General features: G+C 49.7%; 1 long non-coding RNA gene across 1 annotated transcript; it reads left to right on the top strand.

Moving 5' to 3' along the window:
- The first annotated feature begins 11,077 nt into the window (after positions 1–11,077).
- LOC122389499 lies at positions 11,078–11,657 on the top strand. The gene is made up of 3 exons (XR_006257986.1): positions 11,078–11,139; positions 11,382–11,478; positions 11,626–11,657. It is a non-coding gene; the product is annotated as an uncharacterized LOC122389499 (long non-coding RNA).
- The last annotated feature ends 3,886 nt before the right edge of the window (positions 11,658–15,543 follow it).

A 15,543-nucleotide genomic window follows, 5' to 3' on the forward strand; every position in this document is an offset into this window, starting at 1 on the left:
GAAGACAGAAACGGTGATGGAGGCACTCCTTCACTGGGTTCAGGAGCTTGGTGTTCCCGAGAGGCTTCACACAGATCAGGGCGCTCAATTCGAATCTCTGATGATGCGTGAGCTGTATCAGAGGCTCGGCATCCACAAGACTAGAACAACGCCTTATCATCCTGAGAGCGACGGGATGGTGGAGCGCTTCATGAGGACCCTGAAAGACATGGTGTCGAAATACATCGACAGCCAGGGCCTTGACTGGGACGAAAGTACCAGATCATACGCCATGGCCTACAATTCTTCCCTCCACGAAACCACCGGTCACACACCTTTCTACATGATCCATGGCTTTGAGCCTCGGTTGCCGTTGGATGTAATGTACGGAACCGATGAAGTCGCAATACCAGCTGAAACCTTCCTGAACAAACGGCTGAAGAACATGAAGCGGGTCTTCGCACAGGTGAGGAGAGCCTCCTCCCAATCAGCTGCTCGAATGGCGGTTCGCCATGACAGCAAACTCAATTTTACCGCGTACCCAACGGGCTTGAAGGTGTGGGTACGAGACCACACTGCCGCTGTGGGAGGAAAACCGAAGCTGGGTCTGCCGTTTAAAGGACCGGTGACCATCGTCGAGAGAAGAGGCACACCGGGGGAGGAAGTTACCTACCGGATACAGGACGTCCGCGGCAAGACACGCGTCGTGCACCACAACGACCTCAAGGAGTTCATCCCTCGTCGGACCGACTTGCGGCCAGTTCAGGATCCGAGTGGTCCAAATGGACGTGGTGAGGCCGTGGGGGTGGATCCCGTGAGCGACTGTGGTAACGAGCATGGCGTTCTGCTCGAGGTGCCGCTAATGCACTTACTCGGGAGAGCTGGCCCATCTGGTGATGTGGGCGTCGCTCAGAGGGGAATGTTGCCGCCAATGTCATACGTGACCAGATCAGGCCGAGTGTCGCGACCACCTGAAAGGTTCCAGGCGGGACTATGAGTGTGGTGGAGGTGGTGAAGGCTGTGATTGTGTATATAGTTGTAATGTAAATAGCGTGTCGTAAGTGTCGCATTGTTCAATGTATGATTGTTTCCGTGAGGGGGGAGGGGTGTTACGGGCGGCTGTGACCGCCCGTTGTGGCATGCCTGGCGCCGCCCGTGGCGCCTCCCCGGCTGGCCGCGCCCGGCGCCGCCCCTGCCGCGTGGCCCTCGGGCGGGGTCGAGGGCTGGCGCTGGCTGGGCGGTCGGCGGCCCGGGAGAGGCAGGGAGACCGTGGTTACGAGCGGTTGGCTCTGTGGTTCTTGTTTGGGCCTCTGCCGATAATACAGTAAAGCATCGAGTCTGAGTGTGTTCAGCTCCCGCAATACATCGAATCATTACCCATTTTATGCAAAAATATCAATTTTGAAATTTGACTTTTTTTACCTGACCTTGACCTGACCTCCACTGGAAAGTGACCTAAGCCGTAACTGGTGGTCACATAACCATCACCATTGAGCTGGAAATGAAAAACTGGCCATAAAACATGCATCGCATAACCTTAGTAAAGTTGGGCTCATGTGGTGACCCTTGGTGACCTTTGGTGACCTGACCTGTGACCTGACCTGGTATGACCAGTGACCTCTAGTAGCAGCATATGTACAAGACGACTGACGCCTTATCGCTGATTTTCGACAAAATGCGTTTTACTTGGTGTTATAGCGCTTTCCCTAGAAGCCCCGTGAACGATGCATTATTTTACTTTTGACCTGACCTGTGACGTCATCGGTGACCCCGAGGTCAATGAAATTTGGTTTCCTTCAACAAATTTGACAGGGCTATCGAACGCCGTTTGAATTTTCCGGATCCGTCCAGTAGTTTCGGAGATACGAGGGGGGGGCAAAAAAAATGCCCCCCCCCCCCCCCCCCCACCGCGCGGAAGGTAGCCGGGAGGCCCACCGCCTGCCGGGTTAAGACGGAATATTGCACTTTTTTTGCAAATGTTTTCTTTTTTATGAAAACGCCAAGAGATGAAAAATAAGTGGCCTAAAACTGGCGAGAAAACTAGGTTTTGGGGTACCCTAGGTTGATTTCAAATATGGTGTGCCCCCCCCCCCCAGTCTGAAAGTAGTTCCCGCGCCCCTGCTCTCTTTACCACACATCAGAATGCGTTGTAAAAAATGGTCACAATTTTTCGCTTTATTTATACCAGACAGCAGCATTTGGTAGCCATCGACGCATTCGTGCCGCCAGCCGCGTCAATTGGTTTTCGGTTCCGGACGTCCTGAAGTTTTGCTTTGAGTGGCGAGATAGTCTTTTGGTCCGAAATATCATGGTTTAACCAGCGCACCAACGGGGATCCGCATTCCGCGCCAACTTCACACCGACGGCCGACGGGGGGCGGATACCTGCTCCCCGTGATATATCGAGAACGAAGCAAGAAAGAAACAAGCGGTAAATGGCATGGGATACAGACGGACAAAGCCTACAATTTTTACTGAGGTCATTTTCAGGTCAGGTAAAACATGACCTCACAGGGGTCAACAAGTCAAAATAGCGGCGCTTAGCCCTCGCATGTGTGCGGCGTTTGCCAGCTTCTAATGTGTACCTAGGGTGGGGGGTCGGTTGGACCCCCCTTGCCGTTTGGCCCCTGATCAAGCTAGCCCGCGACCTGGTGGGGGGGGGGGCTATTTTTTGCCCCCCCTCCAGACTTTTCAATATATCTCCAGAACCGCTGCGCCGATCGTCACCAAACTTTCAGTACTCTCCCGGACATCAATTTTACATATTGTGACAAAAAAAAATCCAAAGGCTATGATAGGTTGGCCGGAAATGACGTCAGAGTGACGTCATGTTCTGCCGTTTTCGACCCAAAAAAGGGTTTCGCGGGAAGAGCTGTCAGGCCTATAGCTTTGCAAATACAGAAAAATGATAAAACATTAAAGCTGTAGAATCAACAGGGCTACAAAAATGCTATCTCGGATTTTTGAAATTTTTGGATTTGGACCCCCAAAAATCAAAAAATCATTTTTTTTGCATATAATAATCGAAAAATCCAAAAAGGTTTTTGAATTTCGCAAAACCGGAATATATGTGATAGTCCTTACCGCCTTCCATCCACATACCGAATTTGAAATTGATACCTCTTTTTTGGCGAAGTTATAGCGAAATAACTAGGTCATTGGTTGACCTTCCAGGTCAGGTCAATGACCCAAAGTCGGTAAAATTGGGACCTGTTAGAAAGTCGTATAGTGGGGCTGCTATGGGGTTTTGGGGGTGCTGATCACGAATATTATGTTAGTTTTGATCACAAAGATGTCGTCATGCATTTAGGCCAGGTGGGGTCAGGTCAGGTCAGGTCAACCAGTAGCGGTATTACCGGATTTAACGTCTTACAGCAATATAAATAGCACCATCGTGTTCCTGAGCTCAAACTGCATCTGATAGACACCTTTTTTGTTGAAAATTTCATTTTCAAAAATAGACCTTTTCTGACCTGAAAGTGACCTGACCTCCGGTAAATTCAGCTGACAATGACCTCAAATGACACAGACGACACTATTTTCGATATTTACGAGTAAAATGGACCATAAAACATGCGTCACGTGACCGATACATGATATACAATATTCGTGACCTAGGATGACCTGTCCTTGACCTTAACCCGGCCGGGCCCGGGGGGTGATCCCAACCACCGCAGCCCGGGGGGGCGTTTTTCGCCCCCCCCGTCTAACTCCGTAAATAAGGGAGCTACGGAAACAAAAGCGATACCAAAGGAAAAGTCCTTATGAGACGATTCTAAAGCGCCTAAAATTTTTGACCTCAGGTCAATTTTCAAGGTCAGAGATCAAGGTCAAAGGCAAAAACCGGCACATGTGTAGTGATCTCAAAGTAAGCCTTCTAGAGGACGGCAGGCGGCATCAAACCGGCAAAATTGGGTGTCAAACGAAAGAGGAGAATCTGAGGATTCCGAAAATGTGCTCAAAATTAAAGGTCAAGGTCAAGGTCACGCTAAAAATTGACCTCAAACTTGGCACTTTTTCGCACATCTTGCGTGCTAACTTTCAAGATGTTTTGAAATGTTTTGAGGCTTATCAGTTCCCTATTTGTGGTTCCTCTTACGATACAAGGCTGCTCAAAGGTCAAGGTCACTGAAGAGTATCCCTGCTAGAGACTATTTCACTAATTCAAGTTAGTAATAATAAATAAGACAATTTTGCCATCCGGAAGCTCTAAATGAAGGCTTAGAGGAAAATGAATGGCAGATTCGTGATCAGCGGGTACAAATCCATCATAAACGACCTTTCATGTGTCAAGGTCAACCAGAGGTCATTCGAGTTCACATGAGGTCAACATAAAACTTGACCTTTTCCGAACAAAATATATATCATTCGACGCGGCTTGACAAGGCGAATGCGATGGTACCACTGCCGTAGCTCTAGGACCATTTTTGTCGAAGTTATTTGCGAAAAACTAAAACCACATTTCGGGGTCGTTGACCTGACCTCTGACCTCAGGTCACTAAAACTATTTTTCTATTTTTCTCTAGGTCAAACGCTACACAACCGTGCTCGTAATTTGTCTTTATCTCTAAAACTCTATTTTTAGCAGCTATTTGAAGTTTGCGTCTGTGACGCCGAAGTTTGCCGTGCAGGGGACTAGAAAAATGGACCTTGTGACGTCATCAAGGGGGCTAGGTTCAAATTTTTTACTTCAGAAGATGTCAAATTGATGGGAGAAAAGGTACTGAAAGTTTCGCTTTCCTATCCCTAAGCGTTCGGGAGCTATCGCAAATATTCGCCAGGGGGGGGGGGAGCGAAAAACGCCCCCAAGGGCCCGTGATGGTTAAAAATTCGAAGTAAAAGTTCGGTACCCTCAGGGTATCTAAGGCATCCGTCAAGGAGTCCGTAAACCAAAAATGAGCCTGATCGGACCGGCGGTCCGGCGGTCAGAGCCTAAGTTGTGAACTAACAAAAATGTCTATAATTTTTACTTTGACCTGACCTTTGACGTCATCGGTGACCTCGAGGTAATGAAAATAGGTTTGGCTCGACAGTTTTTCCAGGGCTATCAGACGCCGTTTGAATTTTGACGATCGGCCCAGTAGTTTCGGAGATAGGAGGGGGGCTCTGGAGAGCCCCCCCCAGTCACTCGCGTTATGGAAAATACCCCAGTCATGCGCGGGTTAACCCTCGCCGGCCGAGGGGGGGGGGCGGTGCCGCCCTCCCCCCATAGGTTTTTTTTTCGCGATAGCTCCGAACACGCTAGCGATAGAGAGCTGAAACTTGGCATACCTGACCTTTGATTCAAGCCGGATCTTTTGCCACCAACCGCATTTTCGGGTCAGGTCAGGTCACTGACCTATGACGTCATAAGTGAACCTCTGCACGGTCTTCAGATGCCGCAACCGTTCGCAACGCCCTCACTGCCAGAGGAGATGTCACAGGGAAATGAAACTTGCAGGATCTAGTATCCATTATGAGCAAGGGCGGATCCAAGGGGGGGCCAACGGGGCCATGGCCCCCCCAAGACGGTCAAAGGGGGGGGGGGCCATACTATCTTTTGCCCCCCCACCCAAGACATAAGTCAAGAAAACTAAAAAATAAACATTCTCAAAGTTCCTATGCTGAAAAGCTGAAATATTGCTTTGATGATTGACCTTGGGGCAAACGTGAAAAACTCTGCCATCGAGAGTCAAAATGGCCTGTGCCGGCGAAGGTTAACATGTATGGAGAAATTGACATGATATCACATTGTTATTCGCATTCATAGGCACGTGTTCTGACTTCTGTATTGTGTACTGGTTGGTTTTAATTGCAAATTTGTTGGAAAATAAGATTGTCGCCTCAAAGCACATCCCATAGTTAGGATAGGAGCACCGGGGTGGAGGTTCGTAGGTAGTTTCGTGCGTCGGCTACCGTTAGGGTAGTGATAGGGTAGAAACTTGCGGAAACGGAAATAATCGGTCGTCTCGGATCCAATTCAATGCGCAGTCCTTTATGATGTTCGGTTTACAATAAATGGGGTTTGAATTGACCAGATACATTTGGAGATGGGTTGAGTCGGAGGAGAACGGAGGTTGAGCGGAGTCTGATTCATTCGGTACTGTAGTTTAGTCATCGCGGCTCAGGAGCTTAGCTCCAAACCCATGAGGGTACGCTTCCAATCGCGTGTGCCCCAAAATGGCGGAGTTATTCACCTGAACCACGATGCATAGTTTAGTCAATTAGCGTAGAAGACAGTGGCCCGGGTGGCAGTCGGGGTGTCCCGGCCTACCACTTGTCACGTAGAGTAACGTACACGGAGAAAATAATTACTCCCCCCGGGAATCACGATCCCCTATTTGGGAATCAACTGACACCCATAGTGTTATCCGGTTCTGAAAAACAGTGTCCTTACACCGGTTTTTTAGTGTAAATTGATCTCGGTCAGAATCACATACCCAAAGGTCATTTGACTCCCAAAATTTTGACTCCCATTTTAGGTGTCGTGTCAAAAGATCCTGCACGGTGTCAGTGTAAACTTACACATCTAAGCGTTTTTGACGCTATCATGAGGAGTTTTATATCCTATAGGTGTCATTTCACAGTAAAAGCAATGCATTTTAGGCAAGCTGAATTTACCTTTCGTGAAGTTTCCTTGCCTCCATTTTTGGTAAAAACTTCTCAGTTCATGATCTCATGTAATAGGGACACACAAACCAATTGGTGCACACATATACACAGACACACACAGACATACAAACACATCATTTACCTTGACCTAACTTGAACTGAAATGACCACAGCCAGCAAAAACCTAGTCGGATAGTGCGACAAACAGCTGTTCTAGCTGGCTTGGCACCAATACTGCAGCGTCATCGGTATATGATGGGCACCGCACTTGATTATCCAACGGTGACCTCAAACAGCAACATTTTTTAGTTTGACCTGACCTGGAATGTCAACGACTGACACAATTAGGTAAAACTGGAAACCATTGGACTTGTCTTTTCCCAAAGAATATGTTGGTCCTTACCGCGAAGCTTTACCTCCAGCAGGAATGAAATGGTGCGGGGTGGGGGTGGCAACCTATATGCGTAATGCTAGGATGGAAAAATGGCATGTACTGGCGAGGGTTAAAAAAACTGACCCCTTCCACTCTAAGTACCCTGTGTTAGCAGTCTAGTGTTAACAGTGTCTTATTTGTTACGTTATCATTGTGAGGCACGATGCTGTACTCATTATTTGAACAATCAGCAAATCGTTCTTGCATAGAAAACATGCTGAACGACGTAACTAGATTTTGGTACTCCATTCGCCATGATGAAAATGGCGTGACATTACAAAAATGTCTCTTAGCTTGTATTGCGACAGTGAATATGATCCAGTTTTCTTGCGATTCGGTCGCCTATCGACCTTCCTCCCAGCGTGTGACTTCTGTCTGACCTGCTGTGTTCCAGGCTCGCCGCAGGGTGACTGCGACGGAGAAGTCGAAGACGAAGAGCAGCACTGCGATGAGGAGGAGCAGCCATCAGAGGGTCCGCCTCACCCACACCGGCAGAGGTGGCAACAGATCGAACAACAACATCAACAGCGGTGGAAGGAGCTGGAACTACAACATCAGCGGCTCTGGCAGGAGCTGGAGGATCCAGGTCACGAAGAAAGAGTGAGGATATACAAAGAGCATGAAGAGGAGCGTCGGCATCTGGAGCAGAAACACGGTAAGGAGTGGCAGTACCTGGACGAACGTCACTATGAGGAGTGCATTGAGCTTCATCAGCAGCACAGGAAGGACTCTGGATGCATCAACATGCCGACTGAGGGCCAGTTAGGGCGGTTGGATCGCTATCACCGGCGACAGAGGGAAGACCTCCAGCGGATCCTGCGGCAGCAGTGGCAAGAGCTGGAGCTCAGACACCAGAGAGAGTCACGGGAGCTGGAGGAGAGGCACCCGATCACAGGCTCTGAAGAGAAGATGAATCGGCTACTGGAGGAATGCAACAGCAGACGTCATCAGCTGCAGGAGGAGCTGCAGAAGGAGCTGGAGAAGGAGTTGGAGTGGCAGAAAAAGGAGGAGTTGAAGGAGGAGCTAAAAAATGAGCTAAGGGATGAGCTAAGGAAGGAGCTAAGGGAGGAACTGAAGAAAGAGCTAAAGGAGGAGTTAAGAGAGGAGCTGAAAAAGATGCTTCGTGAGGAGCTTCAGCAGCAGCAGTGCCCTGTTGAAGGTGAGTGACAGCCTCCGTTGTCAGATGATTTTTCAGCGCTCATTGCCAGAAAATGATTGCCTCAAGTAAGTAACTCTGAATATGTAATACATCTGCCCTTAGCTCTTCCTGACCAGCCCCGAATTTTGTTGGATCCAACATGAACTTTGTCTGAGCCGCACTGACCTGTGATTGACCCTCCCTGACCTCTGCCTGACCCGGCGTGTTGCAGACCGGCCGCCGAGGGCCGTCGGAGGCGAGGCCAGTGGCGATCAGCGGCCCGGCTCCGACCTCCGTCCCACCCCCCGGACGGAGGCGTGTCCGGCCCGTCCGGCCGGCAAGCGGCGGCACCAGGAGCCGCCGGCAGCGGACGCCGGCCAGCCGCCGGACGCCAAGCGGGCTCGTCCGGACGTGTCTGAGAGCCGGCAGTGACGGGGCCGAGGCGGCGAGCCGATGTGTCGGCCAGCTGAGCGGCGCCATGGACACTGACCGCCCCGTGAGTATAGGCTCTGAAACATACGGTATACGGTAAATGACGTGTTATTAGTTGGTCAGTCACTGAGCGGCGCCATGGACACTGACCGCCCCGTGAGTATAGGCTCTGAAACAAACGGTATGCGGTAAATGACGTGTTATTAGTTGGTCAGTCACTGTGGCGGGTAGAGCCATACTGAATGGCCGGTCTGGACCTGGCTGTTTACTCAGTCGGACCAGCAGTTCGGGTGGGGGAGTGACGTCACACCACTGTCAGACCCGGTGTGGGATAGCGGTAGTGACACGGCGGGTGTGGGAGTGACGTCACACCACTGTCAGACCCGGTGTGGGATAGCGGTAGCGACACGGCGGGTGTGGGAGTGACGTCACACCACTGTCAGACCCGGTGTGGGATAGCGGTAGCGACACGGCGGGTGTGGGAGTGACGTCACACCACTGCCAGACCCGGTGTGGGATAGCGGTAGCGACACGGCGGGTGTGGGAGTGACGTCACACCACTGTCAGACCCGGTGTGGGATAGCGGTAGTGACACGGCGGGTGTGGGAGTGACGTCACACCACTGTCAGACCCGGTGTGGGATAGCGGTAGCGACACGGCGGGTGTGGGAGTGACGTCACACCACTGTCAGACCCGGTGTGGGATAGCGGTAGCGACACGGCGGGTGTGGGAGTGACGTCATACCACTGTCAGACCCGGTGTGGGATAGCGGTAGCGACACGGCGGGTGTGGGAGTGACGTCACACCACTGTCAGACCCGGTGTGGGATAGCAGTAGCGACTCGGCGGGTGTGGGAGTGACGTCACACCACTGTCAGACCCGGTGTGGGATAGCGGTAGCGACACGGCGGGTGTGGGAGTGACGTCACACCACTGTCAGACCCGGTGTGGGATAGCGGTAGCGACACGGCGGGTGTGGGAGTGACGTCACACCACTGTCAGACCCGGTGTGGGATAGCGGTAGCGACACGGCGGGTGTGGGAGTGACGTCACACCACTGTCAGACCCGGTGTGGTATAGCGGTAGCGCCACGGCGGGTGTGGGAGTGACGCCACACCACTGTCAGACCCGGTGTGGGATAGCGGTAGCGACACGGCGGGTGTGGGAGTGACGTCACACCTCTGTCAGACCCGGTGTGGGATAGCGGTAGCGACACGGCGGGTGTGGGAGTGACGTCACACCACTGTCAGACCCGGTGTGGGATAGCGGTAGCGACACGGCGGGTGTGGGAGTGACGTCACACCACTGTCAGACCCGGTGTGGGATAGCGGTAGCGACACGGCGGGTGTGGGAGTGACGTCACACCACTGTCAGACCCGGTGTGGGATAGCGGTAGCGACACGGCGGGTGTGGGAGTGACGTCACACCACTGTCAGACCCGGTGTGGGATAGCGGTAGCGACACGACGGGTGTGGGAGTGACGTCACACCACTGTCAGACCCGGTGTGGGATAGCGGTAGCGACACGGCGGGTGTGGGAGTGACGTCACACCACTGTCAGACCCGGTGTGGGATAGCGGTAGCGACACGGCGGGTGTGGGAGTGACGTCACACCACTGTCAGACCCGGTGTGGGATAGCGGTAGCGACACGGCGGGTGTGGGAGTGACGTCACACCACTGTCAGACCCGGTGTGGGATAGCAGTAGCGACTCGGCGGGTGTGGGAGTGACGTCACACCACTGTCAGACCCGGTGTGGGATAGCGGTAGCGACACGGCGGGTGTGGGAGTGACGTCACACCACTGTCAGACCCGGTGTGGGATAGCGGTAGCGACACGGCGGGTGTGGGAGTGACGTCATACAACTGTCAGGCACGGTGTGGGATAGCAGTAGCGACACGGCGGGTGTGGGAGTGACGTCACACCACTGTCAGACCCGGTGTGGGATAGCGGTAGCGACACGACGGGTGTGGGAGTGACGTCACACCACTGTCAGACCCGGTGTGGGATAGCGGTAGCGACACGGCGGGTGTGGGAGTGACGTCACACCACTGTCAGACCCGGTGTGGGATAGCGGTAGCGACACGGCGGGTGTGGGAGTGACGTCACACCACTGTCAGACCCGGTGTGGGATAGCGGTAGCGACACGGCGGGTGTGGGAGTGACGTCACACCACTGTCAGACCCGGTGTGGGATAGCGGTAGCGACACGGCGGGTGTGGGAGTGACGTCACACCACTGTCAGACCCGGTGTGGGATAGCGGTAGCGACACGGCGGGTGTGGGAGTGACGTCACACCACTGTCAGACCCGGTGTGAGATAGCGGTAGCGACACGGCGGGTGTGGGAGTGACGTCACACCACTGTCAGACCCGGTGTGGGATAGCGGTAGCGACACGGCGGGTGTGGGAGTGACGTCACACCACTGTCAGACCCGGTGTGGGATAGCGGTAGCGACACGGCGGGTGTGGCTGTCAATATCAGGGGACCTAAAACTGGACACTGGTGTTTCAGATCACCACAGACGTCACCATCACCAGCAGTGACAGCACCACCGGCACCACCGGCAGGCGTGAGTACACCAACGGCAGTCGAGTCCAGCTTCATGGCTTCCGAAACCACTATCAAGTGAGCTGCCATTGACTTAGAGTTACCGTAAATGATAATACAGCTACTATAAGACAATGTATGATGTTATTTTTACAATTTTTCTGCTAACTTTAAATATTTGTGATTGTAATTTTGCTTCTTTAGCGCTGTATCTAAGATATTAATTTCAAAGACAACGTTAATAACTAGCGCCTTGTATTTCAGCTCCGCCATCACCACCGTCCCCAGTATGACCATCACCATCACCATCACCATCACCAGCACCACCGGCTCCGGGATCAAACCCGTCACCAGCATGTCCGTAAGTGTTTAATCATAAAACGACAATGAACATGTAAAACTCAAAACCTTTTTTCCAATCGTCCTAATTTTGACCAAATTCCTCTGTTCGTCTTACTGCTTGTTCTTACTGAGCACGCTGATCTAAAAACCTACTGACTGCTTTCAGATCATCTACCATCACCATCACCATCACCACCACCAGCACCACCGGCTCCGAGACCCAGCCCGCCACCAGCCTCCGTGAGTACAGACGTGATATCCGGACAGACTGTTCTCTGTTTCTTGTCTCTAGGAAAAAAAAAACATTTGGCGTTGCTGAATGATGCAGAAACTATAAAAAACTAAAAATGAAAATAAGAATAAAAGCAGTCATTTTTTTTTCATTGTCTTCGTTGGGCACATTTATATTTATTCGGTCTATCAAACTGTCAGTTCCCACTCTTCTTTGATCTTTTCAATAAATAGTCCTTTACTTGGCATGCCAAACAACATGGACGTTTTTTCAGATATATATTTCACGGTCTTGTTATATGTTATCGATACTTTTTGTATTGAATTAACCCTCGCCCTGGCAGGGCATTTTTCATAACACGGCCTGGCAGGGGGGGGGGTCGATGCGACCCCCCCCCCTCGCGATTGGCTCCTATGGCACCTAGAAACACCAAATTTGGTAGGTAGGTGGGCCCCCATGAGTTCTCGCCCCTGTGCAAATTTGGTTGCTCTAGGTCAATATTTAGGGGGGTTTTGGGGGGTATAAATGTAAAAATTTCGCTAAAAACAGGTCAAAAGTTTTTCGCTTATAACTTTTGATCTAATTAAGATAGAGCAAAAAGAAAAGCACCAGTGAACTCAGCACGTCAAGGCGCGTCGAATGATATACTTTTTAGCTTGCTTAAGTGTACTTAAAGTTTTTCTTAAATTTTAAGTAAACTTAACTTAATAAATTAAGTTCTAGTTAACCAAATTGCATCACATCGCATATCATTCGATTCGGCTGATCACCAGGAACACAATGATACCATTTTTAAGCTCTAGCGTCATTATGTGCCAAGTTATTGGCAAAAACGTCATTTGACCTCAGTTGACCTCATTTGACCTGACCCATGGATAAGTACACCGAGCAAAGAAGCACCAAGTGACCTGCTGCTAAGTACTGTGGTTTCAAAGGACAAAAGTGATAGAAAGAAGCGGATATCTCCATTATTTTCCGAATTTAGTATTTTCCCATAGGCTTAACATTACGACGTAATGACCTCTAACTGACCTCAGGTCAGTGACCTCAAAAAACCCGAACTATATGTTATACAACTCGGTGAACTTAGCACATCCTGAAAGTTTGAAGGAAATCAGTCCAAAACTGTGAGTTGGACAGGTGCAAAAAGAAAATTGAAATTTGACCATGACCTTGTACCGGTTTTTCTGACCTGGTGACCTGACCCAAGGTCACCCGGACCTGAAATTTTCAGGTCATATGTAAAAAGGTTGCCCCATAGGCTGTGCCAAATTTGGCGGCGCTGCGCGCCGCCGTTTTTACGCTATCTTCGAAAAACCTTAGGGGGGTCGCATCGACCCCCCCTGCCAGGGCGAGGGTTAACCCGCGCGGGGCTGGGGGGGGGGGGTAAATTTTACCCCCCCCCCCTCGCGAATTTAACTTTCAGTACCTTTTCTTACATCAATTTGACACGTTCCCTGAAAATTTGAGCGTAATCCGTCGGAAAATTTTTGAGAAATTGACGTTTTAGTGACGTCATGTTCGCCATTTTCGCCTCAAAAACGGCAAAAGTTCAAACGCCGCTAACATCTTCATTTTTAAAGGAATCAAGACGTAATAAAAAAGGATATACGTAATTCTACTTTGTCTATCAAATGGCTATCTCGTTTTTTTTTGAAAATTTTGGATTTTGGCACAAATTTTTCCAAAAAACTGACTTTTTTGGGAAAATAGCTATAAAATCCAAAATTTTGAGTGTATCGAAAAAACCGGAACATATGTCAGGGAAGTGGTCTATGTGTACCTACATACCAAGTTTTAGAAGAATCGGTTCAAAAATGTGGGAGTTATTCAAAATTGTATGACGTCACGACACACAAAAATTTTGAAAAATGACTTTTTTGGAAGTTCTAGACCTCGTACGGAAATGAAAATAGCACCATTCGACTCGCCGTGAAAAACTGCATCAGATAGACATCTTTTTAGGCCTTAGCAACCAACTTCAAAATTTGACCTCCCTTGACCTGACCTTGACCTGACCTCGACCTGAAATTCATCCAGAGGTGGTCCATATCACTTATTGAGTGTGCCTATTGAATTCTATGATTAAAATGACCCATAAAACATGTGTCGCACATGCCCTTTTCTATATTTTGTTTTTGGTGACCTGACCTGACCTGACCTGACCTTGACCTTGACCTCTGAATGATATTGTATGCAACGAATATTGTCTTGGTAGCCTAAGAACACGTTTTGGGAGATCAGTCTCAGTCCATGACTCCATTCTTCGGCAACTACGGTGCAAGGCCGAAACTGTAGGAACTTGCAATTTGTACCCTTGACCTGACCTTGACCTTGACCTCAAACTTAAAATTAAGTACATGTTTTTAGTTGTTCGTGATGAGATCTTTCGATTGGCGTTTGAATTTTCCAAATAGGACCATTAGTTTGGGAGATAACAGGGGGGGGGGTAAAATTTACCCCACCCCCAGCCCCGCGCGTTCGGCTAGAGACCCCAGCCCCGCGCGGGTTAACTTGTACGAACATTTTTGTTTATTTCACCGTAGACATTGCTACCGCTCTGTCTGTATAACAAGGTGATCGTTTCGTCTGTCATATGGAATGATTTAATCGTTTATATTGTTTCAGGTCCACCATCACCACCATCACCAGCACCATCACCATCACCAGCACCGCCACCAGCACCACAGGCTCCGGGATCAAGTCCTCCACCAGCCTCTGTGAGTGTGTAAATCATTAAATGGAACCTGAAACGTAAAACCTGTTCTTTCCGCAATGTTACATAGGATTTGTGGTCCATATTTTTTCATAATCAGATCGACAGGAATAATATCATAATGCAACAATAATAACGGATTCCGTCAGGATTTTGTTGACCGTAGGACTGGTTGAGAGGTGAATCCACTGTATTTTATAGGAGTTCTATCGGTTTGCGGTCAATTTGTATTATCTCCCTTTCAGATCATCTACCATCACCACCACCAGCACCACCGGCCTCAGCACCAGGCCCGCCACCAGCTTCCGTGAGTATCTTATCACAAATTGACTATAAAAGCAAATATCTTTCATTTATGTCGTAAATTCGAGACACATTCATAGTTTGTTAACCCGCGCCCCGTTGGGCTCTGCCGAGCAACGCGCCCTGTTGGGGGGGGGGGGGCATTTTGGCCCCGCTAAGATATCGAGAACCACGCAACCTAGCGAGAAGCGGCAAGCGGTGTTGGATAGCCCTAACAGAGAACTACCTTGTGACCCAATTTTATTGATCTAGGTCAAACGGATGACGTCACAGGTCAGGTCAAAGGTCCAATTTTCACCGTTTACAGGCATTTCAAGAAATGCGTTGTAAAATCGAGTAAAATGCATTTCATTGAAAATCATCGATGGGGAAACGTTCTTCAAACACATATTTTGCTATTTGAGGTCACTGATACCAGGTCAGGTCACAGAGGTCAGGTCACTGGGGGGTCACAATATGAAAGTGTCGTGTGATACATGTTTTATGGTCCATTTTACATGACAAATGCGAATATGTGGGTCAGGCAGCCTTTGGGGCCAGCTTAGGTCACGTTTGGGTCAAGGTCAGGTCAAGGTCAGTTCAAGGTCAGGTCAAATTAGGTCAAATTTCAAAGTTGATATTTTTACATAAAATGGGTATCGAATCGATGCAGCTCGTCACGGAGAGTTCAATGGTGGTCTTTTTTTCCCGTACGTGGTCTAGAATCGCTAAAAAAAAATGAGTTAAAAATTTGACGTTATCATTTTTGAACAATTTTTCGCTATAACTTGGCCAAAAAACGAGATACTGATCTGAAATTTGGTATGTATATAGAAGAGCACAGGGACTATCAC

Source organism: Amphibalanus amphitrite, unplaced genomic scaffold (assembly GCF_019059575.1).
Source record: "Amphibalanus amphitrite isolate SeventyFive unplaced genomic scaffold, NRLGWU_Aamphi_draft 000360F_arrow, whole genome shotgun sequence".
Classification (NCBI taxonomy): Eukaryota; Metazoa; Arthropoda; class Thecostraca; order Balanomorpha; family Balanidae; genus Amphibalanus; species Amphibalanus amphitrite.